Consider the following 20,045-nt stretch of genomic DNA (forward strand, 5'->3'; position numbering starts at 1 on the left):
CAACATATCAATTGCAATGTGTGTGTACAAATGAGTGTATAAATGTAAGGAGAGACTGGATATGGCATCTGTGATTCAAAGATTACTCACTGCTGGCTATTTACTCATTAACCAAATATTTTCATATTTTGAAGGAAATACTTTGAATTTTCCAAAAGTTTAAATGCTTTTCCTGTATTTTTCATTCATTTTATTTTTTCTAAAGGGCCCTCTTATTTAAAGTGTCTTATATGCCCCTTTGGAACTGAACTTCTCCCCTGAAGCCTAATACAGCTGAATCACTGTTTTTATTAATAATTGGTCTTATGATATACATTGTGAGATAGACATTGTTAGTTTATACTCAACTGAGCTGGAATTAATGGATATCAGTGTATGTCAAGTCTTCGGAAATTAAACATACCGAGACTTCAGTTCGAGAACCAACCGCTTATTCTTTGAAGTCTTGCAAGGAGTGTAATTCGTAACACAGTATATTACTGATTGAATCCCAGTTTGGGCTCGGTTTTGTTCCTTAGCCCTTTCCAGCTCTCCTTTCAACGGGTGAATTGCTTGCTTTCTATTTTCCTCACAGGAACACTGGAAATATGAACCCTTCAGTGCACACAAGGATGAGAAAGGTGATATCTACGGCCGTGGCACGCAGGACATGAAATGCGTCAGTATTCAGTACCTTGAGGCCCTGAAGAGGCTTCAGAAAGATGGCGCCACGTTTCTTCGGACCATCCATTTAACTTTTGTTCCAGGTTAGCATTTGATTTGCTCTATGTGACAAGCTACAAGCTAGTCATGGAAGTTCTTATCCTAATTAAAAAAAAAATAAAGTCAAGTATAATGAAAAACATGACCTTCAAACTTGTAACAAACAATTAGGGTGAGTCAGCACGATCCGACTGTAGGCTGAGCCAGTGTTGCCAGATCTACAGTTTAATATGAAATTAAAGATTTTTTTTAGAGTTTTTAAGATTTTCAGAATTTTCCTCGAAAACAGGTGAAATCTACAGATTTTTACCGTTCTCGTCTCAAATTCCTAGAATTGACCCGCGAAATTGTAAAATATTTTTAAAATAATTTAAAATTAAGTATCCTAAAGTATTTTTCTCTTGTGTGAAACTAATCGCAGACCTAAACATAAATGTCTTAGGAGGGCGGTTGACATTTTTAAATTTTCAGAAGGAGTAGCAAGCGATTTCACTGTTTATGATTGTGTGCTGTTTATGGTTTTGGCCACAACAAACATTGCAGTGCATTATCACTTTATAATATTAATGTCGTTCACTTTTCAATGACTTAAACAAACAAATGCAATCAGTCACTTCAGACAAACAATTTACACATTTCTGTTGCTGCAACTCGTAAAACAGTTTTGGAATGCCATCTCAGAAAGATTTACGTGGACTGGACACCGCTACAGAACAGACAGATCAGGGAACGTAAGAACTTCAAACCTTTGGAGGAAATGCATCTTGGCATCAAAGTAAGGATCGAGCTGAGAAATGAAGCTCTATATGTTACACAAGAATTAAAACATTTTAGCTAGACAGTTTGGCATTATTATATGAAAGCTGCCTCTCAGACTTACCAAAGATTTCCTTTTGACTCGGATATAGTTGGACAAATTACCTTCCTTAATTCATCTGGCATCTTGTTTTGGCTATGATATTCAGATTAGCGGAACAGAGCTGACGTTGCTTAGTAATTTCCCTGGAAGATTTGATGTTAACCCTGAGGCGACGCCATAGCTATTTTGGAGTACTGTAGCATCAATTAGGCAAATGGACAATACATTAATCCTTCCAAGTTGATCAAACTTTGTTACGTTTACCCCGCCAAAAATATGCAGTTGAAAGAATTCTTCTTACAATAGACTGGATGGAAAATAAATAAAGAAATAGGTTAGATACTGAAATACTTACAGGTTTGCTCCGTATAAAACAAATGATAAGATTACATCATGTTTTGAGTTTACTATAAGAAATGATTTACTATAAAGCGCAAGGAAGTGGGAATTATAATTTTGCTGTCTTGTGGAAAACACTGATATGAGTTGGACATGTGTATGTGAGCAAATTAACTTCTTTCTCTAATTTTGTAGTCCTTAGGAATTACCGGTAACCTGTTTTGGTTTGAACATGTTTAGTAGAGTAAAACAAGTTGTATAATCCCTTGACTTTTGTTATTTGTAGCGACATGGGGAAATACCCTCTAGTATTTTTATTGTGTTCAGATTATAGAAGTAGTATTGAATGAGTGTTCTTTAATTTGTCTGAATTTCTTCCTAATCATGTGCAAATACGCTAAGAAAAAGTCCTTATGAATAAACAGAGGATGCTGCAAATTCATTCTAAAATTTTAATTCTTATCTACAGATTTTTTAACGAAAGTTCAAATTTTTTGAAAAATGATCTGGCAACACTAGTCCCACGGACAGAGTTGCCATAATCCCCTAACGGAGAGTGGCTGGCAGATAGGGTGGTGGTAGTGTATGAACATGACTTTACAGATCTGGTAACACTGCAAAAATGGCTCTCCTGTGGCGTCGGCAGCAGGCTGTCTGTCGGACACAATTGGACCGTGTCATGGTCTAGACCATGGACTGAGCAGACCCGGTGTAGACGCACCCTAGAAGTGTACTGTAAATGGTAGTGGGTCATTATGAAGGCTGAAAAGCAAAGAATAATTATAACGTCTTTTGCAGATGAAGGAGCTAAGGTGGCTCTGGAAGGCATGGGCATATTTATCAACCACTCTGGAATTCAAGAAAATGAGCGTTAACTGGTCTGGGCGAGTTACGCCAAATCCACAGAGAAGTTCTCTGTGTTCATGGACAGACCCTCGAGGTGTGTATTTTGTGCCCCCTCTGGAATTCCTTAGTAGATTTAATCTCGCTTGAACTTTGAGGTTCCTAATTACACAACATCCCTAAAGCTTCTTGTAACCACTGCCTCTTAAAGCAGACTCTTAAGGAACTGTAGCAAATTTCACAAGACTGATTTTGCGGGAGGTTGTTAGGCCATACACTTCCCTAGTATTTCATTAAATCCTTCAAAAGAAATATCTAATTTCTCCATGGAACAGTCTCCTGAGGATGTCGATGCAACTGGAACTAAAATTTTTCAAGCGAAGATCGTTGCATAACTACCTGTTATTCTCCTTGCATTTAAATACATTTTATCTATTTATTAATTTATTTTTCTTTTTAATAGAGTGAAATCTCTTCTGAGGCACCATATTCTTTGAAACTTGAATTTCAAGTCAGTGGCCCCTGGGCTTGTCCATATGAAGAGGAGTTTTATCTTCTGAATAATAATAATGATGATCTTGTGAAAGTGACACTTTTACAGGCATTCTGATCGTTGCAAGGTCAGCCAGGTCATGGATCACAATTTTTGCCCAACAATGCTGGCGAAGCTGCAAGGTCATCAACTCCTTCATGGAATTTGAAGAGAAAAAGAGACTTGAGAACAACAGGGTCTGCGTCTAGGAGATGTCACAACTGTTAATCTCGATGCAAAGGTAAGGAAAAAACAACTGATACAAGAGTGTTAAATGTAGATATTAGTCATTCATTGCGAGCAAAGTGACCGAAAAAGTGCTATAATTGTGGATAATCAAGCATTTTATCATTCATTGAGTTCAGCAACAATTAATTTGAAGGTTGCAGTTTTGTTTTGTTTTTAGATGGCTTGACAAATGTGCTGTATCATTTTAGTTGACTTTGTAATTTTTGGAGATGAAAACTTTTAAAACCTTTTCACTCTCATTTGGCTTTCAGCTGAATGACCTCATAGGTCTCAACATGCTGGCCTTGGCAAAGTTTGTTATTCAATACAGTCAAATGCAAGAAAAACTGCTGCAGCTAGCAGCGAAGAGAGATAGTGCAAAAGGACCTTAAGTAAGAGGCATGCCTATGCCATAAGACCCCTTTGTAAAAAGTAAATGACTGTTTCGACCTTATGATTAAAGGTTACTTCAAATTTTACTTATTCTACAACTAATAACGAAAATTCTCTCACGTGAAATGTAAATTCGGCCTCTAAGTTAATACACAGTTGAAAAAATCATGACGTCACATTTTAAAAATAATGTGCAGAATAAAGTTTCACTCAAAAATGAATTTGCCAGCAAAAAATCAAGATATATAGTTATACTACCTCTGTAAAAATTTCATTTAGATTTGCTTCAGTCTTCTTGGAAAATAAACATTTTATTTTGAAAAAAAAATAGACTTTGAAAACGGCAAAGAAAAACATTTTTGGACTTTCAAAAATCCTGAAAAATCTGGACATCTAGACCAAGTTGTCCTATATCATTTATAACTCGTTGTCTCTGACATGTCCCATAGAGAGAATAAGGATATTTTTAGTAAGTGACGAATTAATTTTGAATAAATTTTTTCACAATTTACATACTTTTTACAATTATTTACATGATTTTTTTACAGTTTATCGTTCATTGCCAGCCTGAAATGATGAAGACAAAGAATTGTCCATGAACCAATCTATACCATTTTTTTGAGGCAGTATATCTTCAAGATAAGACCTATTGACAACCTTTTTATTCCACTGGGACATTTCAGCTTTAACACGCTAGGTCATTTTTTCAACCTAAAAATAGAGAGACAAAACACCAAAACATAAAACATACTAGTAAAATACAAATCAAGAAAGGTCACACTATGGTCAAACTAATACAATTCAGTGAATTACTATAGCAATAAAACAGAAAAAACCAAACTTAAGACGAGATAAAACATCAAATGTTTTTTTCAAGATTTCAATGTTCACAGTGCCACAAGTGATGAACAAAATTGTCAATAAACCAATCTAAATTTTTGCTTTTAGCATTATAAGCCGGGTATGTTTATTTAGACATAAAGAAGTAGTTGGCTGTTAATAGCTAAAATTCGATAATTCTAATAATTCGGCGGTCAGCGTGCCTAATGCCTGCAGTGAATTTGGTCAGGTGCACTAACGGCAGTTTCCTCCCCCTCCCCTGCTCCTTTCACTGAATGCTTTGTAATAAAAACCTTGTATCTTTGGCGCCAGTGGTGTCAATACTAACGTCATCCCAGCTGAACTGAGCGTAGGATTTGGCGTGGAACTTGCTCGCCGATTAGCTCCCGAGTGGGGCAATGGTGAACTGGTGTGAAAAACGGGTGACGATGTTTCTTACGAATTTGTTGATGAGGTAAGTTTTTCTTTCATTTTATGAGTTCTGCTTTACCATCTGTTTTTTAGTGTTTTTATGTAGATTAAACTCCTCTTAATAACTGGCTCAGATTTATATTGAGGTTGTTTTTCGACAGAACCTAATGCTCTGAAATTCTGGAATCGCACAGAAAAATAATTACAGATTTTTGTTTGTTTGAAAAATACGTAAATTACTATAACAATAACAAAAAATACTGCTCTGGTTTTGCAATCTAGAACTAACAGGAAGAATCGCGTATAAACAAAGTCAGGAAATATTTATAGTTTTGCCAGATTTTTACGGAAATTTAAATTGAGGATACGGATGACGTGTATCCTCGATTGATGTCATAAAGGATAGAAATTACTGGAAACTTTAGAAAGTAGATTATTTAACGCTGCACATAACGATAAACTCTTTTTCATTCTCATGTTTTCGAGTAAAAACTTAGATAAAGTTAAAGGCCATTTTTTTATTTATTAGTGTGAATAAATACACAAACAAACAATATATATATATATATATATACTTATATATATATATATTAAATATATCTCTCTTATATATGTGTACAGTAAGAGGAATGAAAGGTTGCAGCTGAGGACCAAGAGGATGCTGAAAAGAACTTTTAAATGTGCTGGAGCTTCAACGAGGCCAGGTTTAGAGAGCGCATCAGGAGGACTAAAAAAAAAAAAAAGGAGCTGTGGTTTAACATCCTGTTTAATAAATAAGGATTTAAGGTATTCAGGAAAAAAAACACATTCTAGGATCTAAATCTTTTATTTCCATTGCTTTTACCTTCAAGTTAAATTCATTATCGATATTTTTAACAGGGCTTTAGTCTCGCCGAGTTAGTCTCATTCCATGAAAATAGCGTATTTTAAAATATTTTCTTGATGACAACTGCTTCCCACCCAAACCATTGTTTTTAGGCACGACAACGAATTTTAAACAAATTATTATTCCAAAAGTTAACTGTATGTACTGCCTTAAATTCCCTTTATTGCCAGTCTCCACTAATACATAAAAATAATTATGTTGAATTATACATAACCATCATATTCCAGCTATCAGTATAAAGCTAATATCGAAACCCACCCAACAATTGGCTCTGCTAAATATAAAAAGAAAAGACTAAGCCTTTAATGACCTCCATGTAGTATACAAATCTACTTAGCCAGATGTGATTTGGGGGTCATATGTCAGTTACACACGGAAGATACTGAATGTGAGATAGATTCACATCAGAACAATGGTTAAACTATGGAACCAGATTCTCTAACATCTACGAGATCACTTACAAGTGTGAAAGCATAAAATAAATAAGATGTTTTTGAGATACTGGGCAGAATCTCGAACGACAAATTCCTGACAATTCTTGAATCCGCATTTATTAAACAGATTGTTCCTTAGTACAACCCCAGTCCTGTACGCACGCCTCTATACCCGACAGAATTTTCCTGGAAAGCCAAAGTTCCTTGCTATCATGTAGTCACTCCCTTTCTCTACCTAGCATATGGGAGTGCCTTCTCTTCTCGTATTTCAATTTACATTTATTTTTTTCGTTTTACTTTTCACTGACTTTTTGTTTTTATTTTGCTGTGTATGAATCATTTCAATGTTTAAAATTAGTTTGTCTAAACGGATTTTCTTCTTGAAATACTTCGTTTTCAGTGCATCTTGGTAAAACCTCAAGAAATGAATTTTTTCAACACTAAACCCTGACCTAAAGTCTATAATGAAATCAGTGGATCTGATCTTGTTGTCCTCCCCCAGGTGACAGTAGGAGACATGACACAGCCACCCCACCCATACAAACCGTTTGTCAAACCCGTTTCTTAATAATTATCCAAAAAATTTGTCCTAGGTCTAACATGGTTATTGTATTACAGGCTGTTCCTCAGGTGTAACTTGCATAGAAGATGGAAAGAATCATGGTGGGACACGTTTTCTTCAGCCTGTAAGAAGGGTAAGTATATTTTGCTTGTCTTTCCCTGTTGGATCACTTTACAGTACACACTTCAAAGTTATTATAGCATTAGATATTTCCCGCTATCGGGCTCAGAAAGTCGTTCCTTGAAATAGCTTTTCCGGCCATAGATAGACTTTAAGTAACAAGAACCTCTACTGGAACAGATCAGCTTAATCCGCGGCAACTGACGACCATGAGGCCCAGGTACCAGGTTTCATAAAGCCACCTAAAAATGTCTGCTCAGTTACTCTCTTACCTGAGGTCCAAATGGGGCAGTTTCATAGAAACCAAACTAGTAAGCATATCCTAAGCGTACACTCTGTAGTGAGAGGTGAAAGGAGTGAGAGCCATCAAGTTGTGTCAGGCTGCAGACTTCACTTGCTCAGGGAGCATAAAGGCTCTACTGAATCTGATAGTCTTCACCTTCAGTAGAGCCTCTTAGTTTGTCATAACGTGACAAATTTTTGTTCCTGTTGGATGAAGGAAATCTTGACTGCACGTTCGTCAGTCATAGTTACAGGAATGGATTTTTGTAAAAAAATTTCAGATTTCCCTCAATACTTGCTAGTGGATTCAGTAACGATAGACTTAACAGTAAGGGAGTGTTGATATACAGCTATATAATTAATCTGTTGCATTCCTGTATACGGGAACCAATTTTCTTATTTCACTAATAATATGAACACTTCTGTCATTCCTTCTTATATGCTTTGCATGCACGAGACATAATGTGCAATATCTGGCTTGAGTTTGATTTTGATTTTTCAAGGAAGCTGGACATAGACACGGGAATGCGCTGCGTCCACTGATTCACAGTACATAAGAATGGTAAGATAAATTGTCATGTATGTTATTTCGTATAATCCCGTTGATTAGTTAAAATTTGCATCTCAAAATTCAGTTTTGCTTTTATGCTTTGTTTCGTGTTCTTAAATGTTATCAGTTGCAGTTTCAATTCAAAGTACACGAAAAAAATGGAAGTTTCAGCAGCGTTTCTACAAAACAAAAGGAGAGTTATCAGTATTGTACAAATGAGTGATTAGTCTACAGTTTTATGCCTCACTGATAGTGCAGCCGCATAAAGTCGCACCTAGATAAATATTTCAAGCCATTTAGCGGAAAATAATTAAAAATAAATTAGATTCAATTAATGTGCACTGATTCCTCAAAGCAGGCGTTTCTCTTTCATGTCAACTTGGCATACCGGCCATGGGATTCTCGCCGATCAACAACACGCCGATTCTCTCCACGACAACAACGAATTCCTGGACGAGAAGATATTTTTGGAATCGAGATCTATCGACCATTATCCCAGCCTGGCTAATCTGAAACCATGAATCAAGTGCCTTCAGTCAGTGAACCGTATAGTGCTTGCTATAACTCGAGTTTTAACGCTTGGATGATCAGGAACTGAATAGCATGGGACTAGCGTAACTGCCAGAACAGAAGTATGATTGGCTATCAAAGGTCTTTTTGGAATCCTGTAGTCTCTTTGACGAAATCATTCCAGTACACGTTTCATGACCTTATCATCCTGCGATGTATTCTTATTGTAATTATAATGTTTGGATCATCAAACTACTTTCTTAGGAGACTGTATTATGCATTAGCAGGCTTGGGTCTGCCGTCCAACGTGTGTCTCAGCCACCTAGCCTAATTTTTATCCTAGGCTAACTTATGTGCATTAGTTTTAGACTTAGTCACTGCCGCCTTCATCCTTTAACTATGGAATTGAGGATATACCTTTCTACAGCTCATAAAACCAACTACTATGCACACACATTCTATCTGACTCACGTCCATCTTGCATGAACTCTTATTTCTGTTGTATAACTAATTTAAAATTATTTCTCCATTCTTTTATTAAGCCTACCATTTATGTGTCCTGTTATGAGTCAATTTCATCTTTTCTCATATTTCTATAGGTGCAGGCGAGAACATCCCTGCTGACCTATTGACCCAATTCTAGAGATTTCCATATTCCTATACTAGCTCCTCCAGCTATGACATATATTTATCAATAGCCCATTGTTCTGGTCTTAATTTGAACTCTTCTTCTTCTTGTAAATCTTTCTTGTGTTTCGACATTTTCATTAACTAGATTATGATTAGTTATATCTTTCAGCTATAGCCTCAATTAACTTTCTATCTATTTAGCACTGACATAACTTAATTCCTCACCATTTTCTCTTCTCAGTGGACTGGTGAATACTTTATTCTAGTTCTAGCCCTCCCACCTACTCCACCCTTTCTCACTCAGCTACCTTTGTCAAAATCTAGTGCAGCCACCTTTCTGTGAAACCTAGCCAGATTGAGACCTTCCCAGTAACTTCCGTTCAACCATATTCTACGTTCTCCTCTACCCTCATCATCACCCAAATAGCACTTATACTTTCACACGTCCCCATAATTTCCATGACTCACCAAAAACTTTCTCCTCCATTGCCCCCGTACATCTGGCAGGGCTCACTTGGTCTTGATAATTGCAATAACGTCCGGCTTTCTGAAATCAAACTGGTCAGCTGAAATAAAATTTGCAAATAGGAAAGAAACTTAAGCGCACACAAGGAAGGCTAACTTCCGGGAAAATATAAACAAGTAAAAAATGCGTCCAAGTTTCTTCGGCGCAATCGAGTTTTCTGTACAGCGTATAATCAAGGCCACCGAAAATAAATTTATCTTCCGGTGGTCTCGGTTTAATGTATGAGCTGCGGCCCATGTAACTTCAACCACAGCCCGGTGGTGGCCTGTCTATATCGTTGCCAGATGCACGGTTATGACTAACTTTTAACAAATAAAATAAAAACTACTGAGGCTAGAGGGCTGCACTTGGTATGTTTGATGACTGGGGGTGGATGATCAACATACCAATTTGCAACCCTCTAGCCTCAGTAGTTTTAAGACCTGAGGGTGGTCGGACAGACAAAGCCGGTACAATAGTTTTCTTTTACAGAAAACTAAAACGAGCGTTGTTACTTTAGAGACTCTGAAATCCCTAATGGAAAATTGGGGTACTGTATAGCGTAAAGGCAAAGCATTGAAGGTGAAGAATTGTGTTAACTCAGGAAGCGCTACAATAGTTGTCAAGCCAATAACCTGGCTCTGCCTGAGTAACAGAAAAAGTGAGAAGGTCGGGGTTAAAAGTAAAGTAATTTATTAACTGCTAACAGTCAGTAAAAACTGAGTTTAGTAGCACCGCTGTAACTTTCTGAGGTTCTTATTGCAGAAAAGATAATGTTCAAGGACTGAAATAAACAGTTGGGCGAACAATTAAATAAAGTGAAGCTAAAGACGATTAAAATTGTAAATAACGAGGAATTCAGTATTAACAGTACGAAAGAGGAAAGTTACAGAGTAAAAAGCTGTTTCCAAGTTGAATAGCTCTGCACCTAACACGAGCAGTGTAGTCAGGCCGCAAGACGGCAACAGTGTTTGTGGAGTGACTGCTTGGGAGAAACCAACGCGGTGTATACTGTAAATTTCTGGCTGGCGCCGGAGTTGACTTTCCGAGTCGAGACGTTTCAACTGGAATGAAGTGACTATGTTTAGACCTACTTACTGATACTAGTGATGAAGAGAGACGACAGTTGGCTACTGAGAGAAGAAAGCGTAAGTATTCCTTTTACTAATGATGCTTATAATGTTGGTTACTGGGAAACCCTGAATGACAAATAACATATTTCTTAGAATTGTGACCTAAGTAATTTACGAAATACTGAAGAACAGAACAAAAGCGTCTTTGTTTACGAAATTCTAATGAATTTCTCGGATGTGAGTCATTAATATTATACAAAAGTGAGGAGTAAATGAATTATTTACATGACACAACAGTCATTTCCTCTGATTGCAAACACCAAGGACGAGATGAGAGCTAAGTGAACTGGTCATCTACCCAACCCACCTGCCAAAACACCCCATGAGTTTTGAATAACTACTTTCTTTCATATTGTGATAAACTAACTGAGAAATTCTTCTCACAGCAATTTTTCTGATGTTTTTGTTTATTCATTGTTTTCGTGCGATCTGTCTCTTATTGTAGAGCTATTAGGATCGTCTGTTTCATAAGAAATTATTGATTTGAGTTTTCGTTAGAATTGCCGTCTGTCAGGTCATCGACAGACAAGAACTATGTTACTGTATTTGTATCTGTATTCATTCGTGAAATCAAATATATTCATTCGCATGCTATGTATTTTGTAGAAATATTTACGTCTCTATTGCTCATCGTAATAGGGTGAAAGAACCACATCTAATTCGAGAATGACACTCTTACATTATTTTGCCTGATTTTTATTATGATTCTAGCATGATGTCTGGAGTACTGTTTATTTATAATAATTCATTTTATGTTTGAAATAACTCTTAGTGAATGCACTGCACCGTATAGTAATAGTTGAAGGTGTTAGTAGATCTTGTTTGTACCTCTCGCCAGAAGCCATTAACCGAGGTCAGAGTTCGGGAGAGGGGAAAGGAAGAAATTGTTTCCCCGCCCTCTGATGGCCCCTCTTCGCGCCCCTCCGCGGGCGTGTATGCGTGTGTGCGTGCACTGTATGGGCGTGACGTCGCCCAAAATTGTATCGTCACACACCACAATTAACTACATTTAACCAATATGTTGAAATTGCGCAATATTATATTTGGAATTTATTTTTGATAACGAACTTGGGATTTGGCTTAAAGCTTTTTATGTACATGTAAACTTTGTAAGTCTGTTTTGTATTCGTGGTTATTGTATAACTTGTCTCTTTTTCCCCAATAAAACCCGGGAATGCAGGACGGAACGTACAGCTTCTTTGGCTCAGCTTTGAGTAGACCTGATATCTAGTGTCGTGTAGTGATGTGTGGACTTTGAAAATTGATTGCCCTTAGCCTTTGAACTTTGCTGTAACTTGGTTCATTTGAGTGCCATTGATTATAACCCCCTTGAGTAATTCATTTTATTTGTCTCTTATGTAATTACTCTTTGATATGTTTAACCTTTAGTTATTAAATTAGTTTAACTTTTAAATTCAACAGATGCGTTTCAATATCACATTTTATTTTCATTTTTCCTGTGTTTCAGTTTAAGAATGGTGAATATAATTTGATCTGATAAACTTGTATTGTGTTCATACTTTAGGTTACGTAAGTAACTTATAGAAACGAGGTAAATCATGTAGCGGTCCTCTAAAGTCTGAAAATCAACCCGTGAGTACTCACAAAAGATTTTGAGAGAGAGAGAGAGAGAGGGGGGGCGTACCTCGTCGTATCTCGCAGCAACTTATGATCTGAGTTCATGTCTATAGGGACTGCTCAGTAAGTAATAGTACTTGTTGTGGTACTAATCAGTGATGATATTAGTGTTTATCCTCGTTAGTAATGAATTGGGTTGACAGATATCTCCCCGTAATTTAGAAAACGCAAAGCGAGCGTGGTGTTATTACGTAAGGCTTTTTAGCGGTTTTTTGAATTAAGTAACAACATTAAGCATAATAGTCCACTTTGTCCATACAATCAACTCTTTTTTCGCCACACCTTACGCCCCCAGAAAAAAGTATGAGTAACCCATCACAATACTTTATTTAATCATTTTTGCTTTTTATTAGAATACCACACTCTAGTTTCTTTAATCTGATATCGTATGAAGAATACCGATGTGTAAAAGTGTATCAACTTATTAAATTGAACTGAATTTTTAATATTTAAGTAAAATATCACTTCTGTTTATCTTACATGAGGGGGAAATTGAATCACAGTGTTGTGTTAGTAATTATCGCATATGTCATATAGTAGTGCTTTGTGTTGCCTTTCATGATTTATGAAATGGGAAAGGAATAATTATTACTAATCTCAGTTTTTCAGTTATGTATTGGTATATTTATAGATAATAACAATGATGATAAGGGTGTTGAGAAATTATATATATATATATATATATATATATATATATATATATATATATATATATATATATATATATATATATATATATAATTACAAGTGAATGTTTGAATGATTGTGCACTATAGAAATCTCAACCCTTGACAGACCCAGACAAAATTTCGCCCCGTGAAGGTTATAACTCAAAATCAAATCCCTACTCCCAGGACAGACATCAAACACAGACAAATTGAATGAAATTTCGTTTTTGATTTCTGTCAGGTTTTCCTTCAGGTGCTGTATGGGGGTAATGGTCTTTTTCGCCTGAGCACTCCAGGTTTTCTTCCAGGCTGTCAGAGGTATGATTAACCTGCAACAATAAATCCCCAATAACATCAATTTTTATCACAGTTTTATGATAATTATTAATATAATACGGTTGTACAGTGCCACAGTAAAAGTCGACAGCTGTAGGCTACAGATCTACAGTTTTCCAGTATACGTTTCAGCTAGTACAATTCTGCAGTCTTACAATTCTGCAGTGAAGTTCTGCGGTCTTACAGTTCAAAGCAATTGCATTTCTAATTTCACAATTTAGCAACACAGTCCTACAGTCTTCCAATTCAGCAGAACTGTTCTGCAGTTTTATAGTTCAGACAATCAGACTGAATGTCGGCGATCCCACCTCTTTAACTGTGTTATGACTCACAGTGCATTGTTTCAGTAGAATGACAGCTAGTGGCGAAAAAGGTGATTGTACGGACAAAGTGGACTGTATGTTTAATGTTACTATTTTCGGTCAAAACCGCTAAAAGCCTTGCAGTAACAACACCACGCCCCTTTGCGGTTTCTAAGAATTACAGGGAGATATCTCTAACCCAATTCATTACTAACGAGGATAACACTAATATCATCACACATTAGTACCACAATTAAGTACTATTACTGAGCAGTCCCTATAGACATGAACTCAGATCATAAGTTGCTGCGAGATACGACAGGAGGTAATGCGCCTCTCTCTCTCTCTCTCTCTCTCTCTCTCTCTCTCTCTCTCTCTCTTTCTCAAAATCTTATGAGTACTCACGGGTTGATTTTCCAGACCTTAGAGGACCACTTCACATGTTACCTCGTTTCAGTGGGTTACTATGCAACCTTTAAAGTATGAACACAATACAAGTTTATCAGATCAAATTATATTCACCATTCTTAAAATTGAAACACAGGAAAATGAAATAAAATGGGGGATATTGAAACGCATCTGTTGAATTTAAAGTTAACCTAATTTAATAACTAAAGGTTAAACATATCAAAGAGTAATTACATAAGAGACAACAAATGAATTACCTCAAAAGGGATTATAACTCAATGGCACTCAAATGAACCAAGTTACAGCAAAGTTCAAAGGCTAAGGGCAATCACCCTTCAAAGTCCACACACACATCACTACACTACACTAGATATCAGGTCTACTCAAGTTGAGCCAAGAAGCTGTACGTTCCGTCACTGCATTCAAGTTATATTGGGGAAAAGAGACAAGTTATACAATAACCACGTATACAAAACAGACTTACAAAGTTTACATGTACAAAAAGCTTTTAAGACAAATCCCAAGTTCGTTATCAAAAATAAATTCCAAATATAATATTGCGCAATTTCAACATATTGGTTAAATGTAGTGAATTAATTGGTGGTGTGTGACAATACAATTTTGGGCGACGTCACGCCCATACAGTGCACGCACACGCATACACGCCCGCGGAGAAGGCGAAGAGGGCGGGGGAACAATTACCTTCCTTTCCCTCTCCCGAACTCTTGACCTCGGTTAATGGCTTCTCTGGCTAGGAGGCCAACAAGACCTCACTACCTTCAACTATCACTATACGTGGTGCAGTGCATTCATTAAGTTATTATTTCAAACATAAACATAAATTATTATAACTAAAACAGTGCTCCAGACTTCATGCTAGAATCATAATAAAAATCAGGCAAAATAATGTAAAGTGTCATTCTCGAATTAGATGTGGTTCTTTCACCCTTATTACGATAAGCAATAGAGAGACGTAAATATTTCTACAAAATACATAAGCATGCGAATGAATATATTTGGATTTCACACGAATACAGATACAAATACAGGTAACATAGTTCTTGTCTGTCGATGACCTGACAGACGGCAATTCTAACGAAAACTCAAATCAATAATTTCTTATGAAACAGACGATCCTAATAGCTCTACAATAAGAGATAGATCACACGAAAACAATGAGTAAACAAAAAACATCAGAAAATTATTGTGAGAAGAATTTCACAGCTAGCATACATAAAGAGCTTAAGTTATGTCCTTTATGCCCCAGGGCCGGCGGGGGAGAGAGCATGAGTCAGCCAAAAATAAAATTGATTTAATAATTCCTCCAAAAAATACAAAGATACTGATTCTGCCTTCACCGTAATGTGGACGTAGCAAACGATTAAGTAAGTGGTTACACCTTAACTCCTTGGTGCATTCATTTATCTATTCGTTTATTTATTTTTTCCTAACGCATCTTCATCTGTAACATTACAAAGAAGTTCCAAAGTCATAACGAAAGCAGAGTTAGTAGACAAAGGAGAAAAAATAAAATTTGATCAGTGGAAGAAAGAAAACAGAGAAACTCCTACCTGCTGAATCATCTTCAGCATGACATGACATGAATCAGCTAATCTAGTTTAACGGGGAACTACGTCGAAAATAGTTCCATGTCTCGCAACAGAACATCGTAAATTATAACCTAAAATCTACATGGTCATCATGATTATCTGTTTTATGGAGTGAATTTAATGATGCAACAGCACGACACGCAGTGACTCGACATTTCAGTATAATTATGAAATAAAATGGTTTTTGCGTCGTGGACTAATGAAATCACCGGCCCGCCACTAGTTTAGTAACCGAAAAGACCTTCGTAGCCGAGAGTAGTGAACGCCAGACCTCCGCACAGACCATCATCTGATAACGTTGCTATGGCCGAGGATCCATCCGTGACCAATTTCCAGAACTACATTCGAATAAGACTGTTCAGCCTAATCGGATTACAGTAAGTTAAAACGAAAAACAAACCACTTTTCGTCCTTCGCGTTCAATTACTGTATGTGTGGAATACTTTCTGAAATTGAGCAGGTTACTGTATCATAGGCCAAACAACCAATGCATGCCGAACTGCCTATCCTGGAATCATTATCTATTAAACAACTGGTTCCCTCGAATTAAATACCCAGACCTCCTCCACTCAGCTCTACCTGAGTTAACTTTTTTATTTATGCATTCTGTCTTCTGCCTTCTTGGTGTAAGGTTGGTTAGGGGAGTCTTGATTTTGCTTTTTATGTCTTTTTTGCTTTTTTCTGCTTTTTTTATCTTATATTCTAACTGTGCTGTATTTTATGAATTTGATTGATTTCTAGAGCAATTTTTAAAGTAATTTTATTCATTATTATTTAACAGATTCCCCTGATGATGTAATAGATTATTGCATTGGAATAAGTTGGAAATAAAGAATTATGCTGAAAATGATTACGTTATCCATGGTCCATTCGCGCTGATATATATATATATATATATATATATATATATATATATATATACATATATATATATATATATATATATATATATATATATATATATATATATATATATATATATGTATATATATATATGTATATATATATATATATATATATATATATATATATATATATATATATATATATATATATATATAAACTAAAGGCTTGGTCATATTAGTCCAAAAGAATATATATATATATATATATATGTATATATATATATGTAAATTATATATATAAATTATTGCGTATGATATATATATGTAGACCAGTATTCCTTGGTCCAACCAAAAGAATTTTGACATGGTGTGAAATTCACTTTCTTGCGTATGATTCATTATCAGTTTCGGCAACCTTTGATAAGATTAAAATAAAAAAACAACTAAATTTATAAGTTGATTTGATAATATTCAATTCTTCATTCTTCATGATTTGTTTTTAAACTTACAAAAAAAAAGTCTTGAATATTGCATACAATATCCTTCACCCATGTATGCTCTAATCTCTGATCCTTTTGTTATAACAAACATCAATGGTACGTAGATTTATGGACTATAAATGATGTTCAGAAATGTCAATGCACGACTGTCATTTCTCAAAACTATCTTCCAGCGTTATCCTGCAATCAAAACGAGAATTTTATCTAAGGCCAAGCGCTGGTACTTATGAGGTCATTCAGCGCTAAAATGGAAATGGACAGGAAAAGGTTTGAAAAGCGTAACAGGAGGAAAACCTCGCCGTTGCACTATTAATCAATTGTTGGGAGGATGGAGAGTAGAGTTGGAAAAACAGAATATGAAAGGAGGTACAGTAAAAGGAACGAAAGGGAGTTGCAGCTAGCCGAAGGCACGCTGCAAAGAGCCTTGTAATGCCTACAGTGCACCACATGAGGTGCACTGAAGACACTACCTTCCCTACGGGATAAGGCTAATCTTTTTAAGGCGAATTATTTGATACATGATGCCTACTCAGACGTATCTCCTTTGTTAAACAGATGCGTGTGCCAAGTTCTTACAGAGCCAGGCAAAAAGAGCTTGGGAGCCCAGTTCCAGAAAGATAGAATGCGTTCCAGGAAGCCAATCGTCTAACCACACTTCAGGCCAAGACCCGTCACTGAAATCCGTCCTTCTGAATTCTCACACTGACGTAGTTCCTGTTTTTCCAGTGAGTATTACGTAAAAGAGATGAAGGCTGTTTCCAAGTTAAAATGCCCCAGCCTTAACATCTTGTTTTTGTTCCACAAATGCATCGTCATTCACACTTCATTTGGGATGCATGAAAATACAATAAAAGATACATTTGCTATTACGGGTTTTCATTCTACGTTTCAAAGATTTACGTTTGCTTACAACAAACGCTGACAGCTATTTCATATCTAGTTTTGTAAAGTCAATTTTTCACATTTCAAATAAAGACAAACTCTTATTTAATTGCTACATTTCAACCAAATGCACAAATAAAGCAGCTACGAGTAATATATAGAAACAAATGCCACAATATATCAATTGCAATGTGTGTACAAATGAGTGTATAAATGTGGAGAGACTGATATGGCATTTTGTGATTCAAAGATTACTCACTGCTGGCTATTTACTCATTAACCAAATATTTTCATATTTTGAAGGAAATACTTTGAATTTTCCAAAAGTTTAAATGCTTTTCCTGTATTTTTTCATTCATTTTATTTTTTCTAAAGGGCCTCTTATTTAAAGTGTCTTATATGCCCCCTTTTGAACTGAACTTCTCCCTGAAGCCTAATACAGCTGAATCACTGTTTTTATTAATAATTGGTCTTATGATATACATTGTGAGATAGACATTTTGTTAGTTTATACTCAACTGAGCTTGAACAATGGATATCAGTGTATGTCAAGTCTTCGGAAATTAAACATACCGAGAGATCTTCAGTTCGAGAACCAACCGCTTATTCTTTTTGTTCCTAGCAGTTTGGGCCAGTTTTGTTCAGCCTCTCTCTCCTTTCAACGGGTGAATTGCTTGCTTTCTATTTTCCTCACAGGAACACTGGAAATATGAACCCTTCAGTGCACAAAGGATGAGAAAGGTGATATCTACGGCCGTGGCACGCAGGACTGAAATGCGTCAAGTATTCAGTACCTTGAGGCCCTGGAGGCTTCGGAAAGATAGCGCCACGTTTCTTCTGACCATCCATTTAACTTTTGTTCCAGGTTAGCATTTGATTTGCTCTATGTGACAAGCTACAAGCTAGTCATGGAAGTTCTTATCCTAATTAAAAAAATAAAGTCAAGTATAATGAAAAACATGACCTTCAAACTTGTAACAAACAATTAGGTGAGTCAGCACGATCCGACTGTAGGCTGAGCCAGTGTTGCCAGATCTACAGTTTAATCTGAAATTAAAGATTTTTTAGAGTTTTTTCAGATTTTCAGAATTTTCCTCGAAACAGGCAGAAATTACAGATTTTACCGTTCTCGTCTCAAATTCCTAGAACTGACCCGGAAATTATAAAATATTTTTTAAAATAATTTAAAATTAAGTATCCTAAAGTATTTTCTCTTGTGTGAAACTAATCGCAGACCTAAACATAAATGTCTTAGGAGGGCGGTTGACATTTTTAAATTTTCAGGAAGGAGTAGCAGCGATTTCACTGTTTATGATTGTGTGCTGTTTATGGTTTTGGCCACAACAAACATTGCAGTGCATTATCACTTTATAATATTAATGTCGTTCACTTTTCAATGACTTAAACAAACAAATGCAATCAGTCACTTCAGACAAACAATTTACACATTTCTGTTGCTGCAACTCGTAAAACAGTTTTGGAATGCCATCTCAGAAAGATTTATGGGACTGACACCTACAGAACAGACAGATCAGGAACATGAACTTCAAACCTTTGGAGGAAATGCATCTTGGCATCAAAGTAAGGATCGAGCTGGAGAAATGAAGCTCTATATGTTTACAAGAATTAAAACATTTTAGTTAGACAGTTTGGCATTTTATATGAAAGCTGCCTCTCAGACTTACAAAGATTTCTTTGACTCGGATATAGTTGGACAAATTACCTTTAATTCATCTGGCATCTTGTTTTGGCTATGATATTCAGATTAGCGGAACAGAGCCGACGTTGTTAGTAATTTCCTGGAAGATTTGATGTTAACCCTGAGGCGACGCCATAGCTATTTTGGAGCACTGTAGCATCAATTAGGCAAAATGGACAATATCTTAATGCTTCAAGTTGATAAAACTTTGTTACGTTTACCCATAAAATATGCAGTTGAAAGAATTCCTTCTTACAATAGATTGGGATGGAAAATAAATAAAGAAAATAGGTTAGATACTGAAATACTTACAGGTTTTGCTCCGTATAAAACAAATGATAAGATTACATCATGTTTTGAGTTTACTATAAGAAATGATTTACTATAAAGCACAAGGA

At 36.0% G+C, this 20,045-nt stretch overlaps 1 pseudogene; it reads left to right on the forward strand.

Moving 5' to 3' along the window:
• LOC136842775 (aminoacylase-1-like) overlaps positions 1-20,045 on the forward strand; it is a 29,237-nt pseudogene that overhangs the window by 2,439 nt on the left and 6,753 nt on the right.

The sequence above is a fragment of the Macrobrachium rosenbergii genome, chromosome 2, assembly GCF_040412425.1.
Source record: "Macrobrachium rosenbergii isolate ZJJX-2024 chromosome 2, ASM4041242v1, whole genome shotgun sequence".
NCBI classification, from domain to species: Eukaryota; Metazoa; Arthropoda; class Malacostraca; order Decapoda; family Palaemonidae; genus Macrobrachium; species Macrobrachium rosenbergii.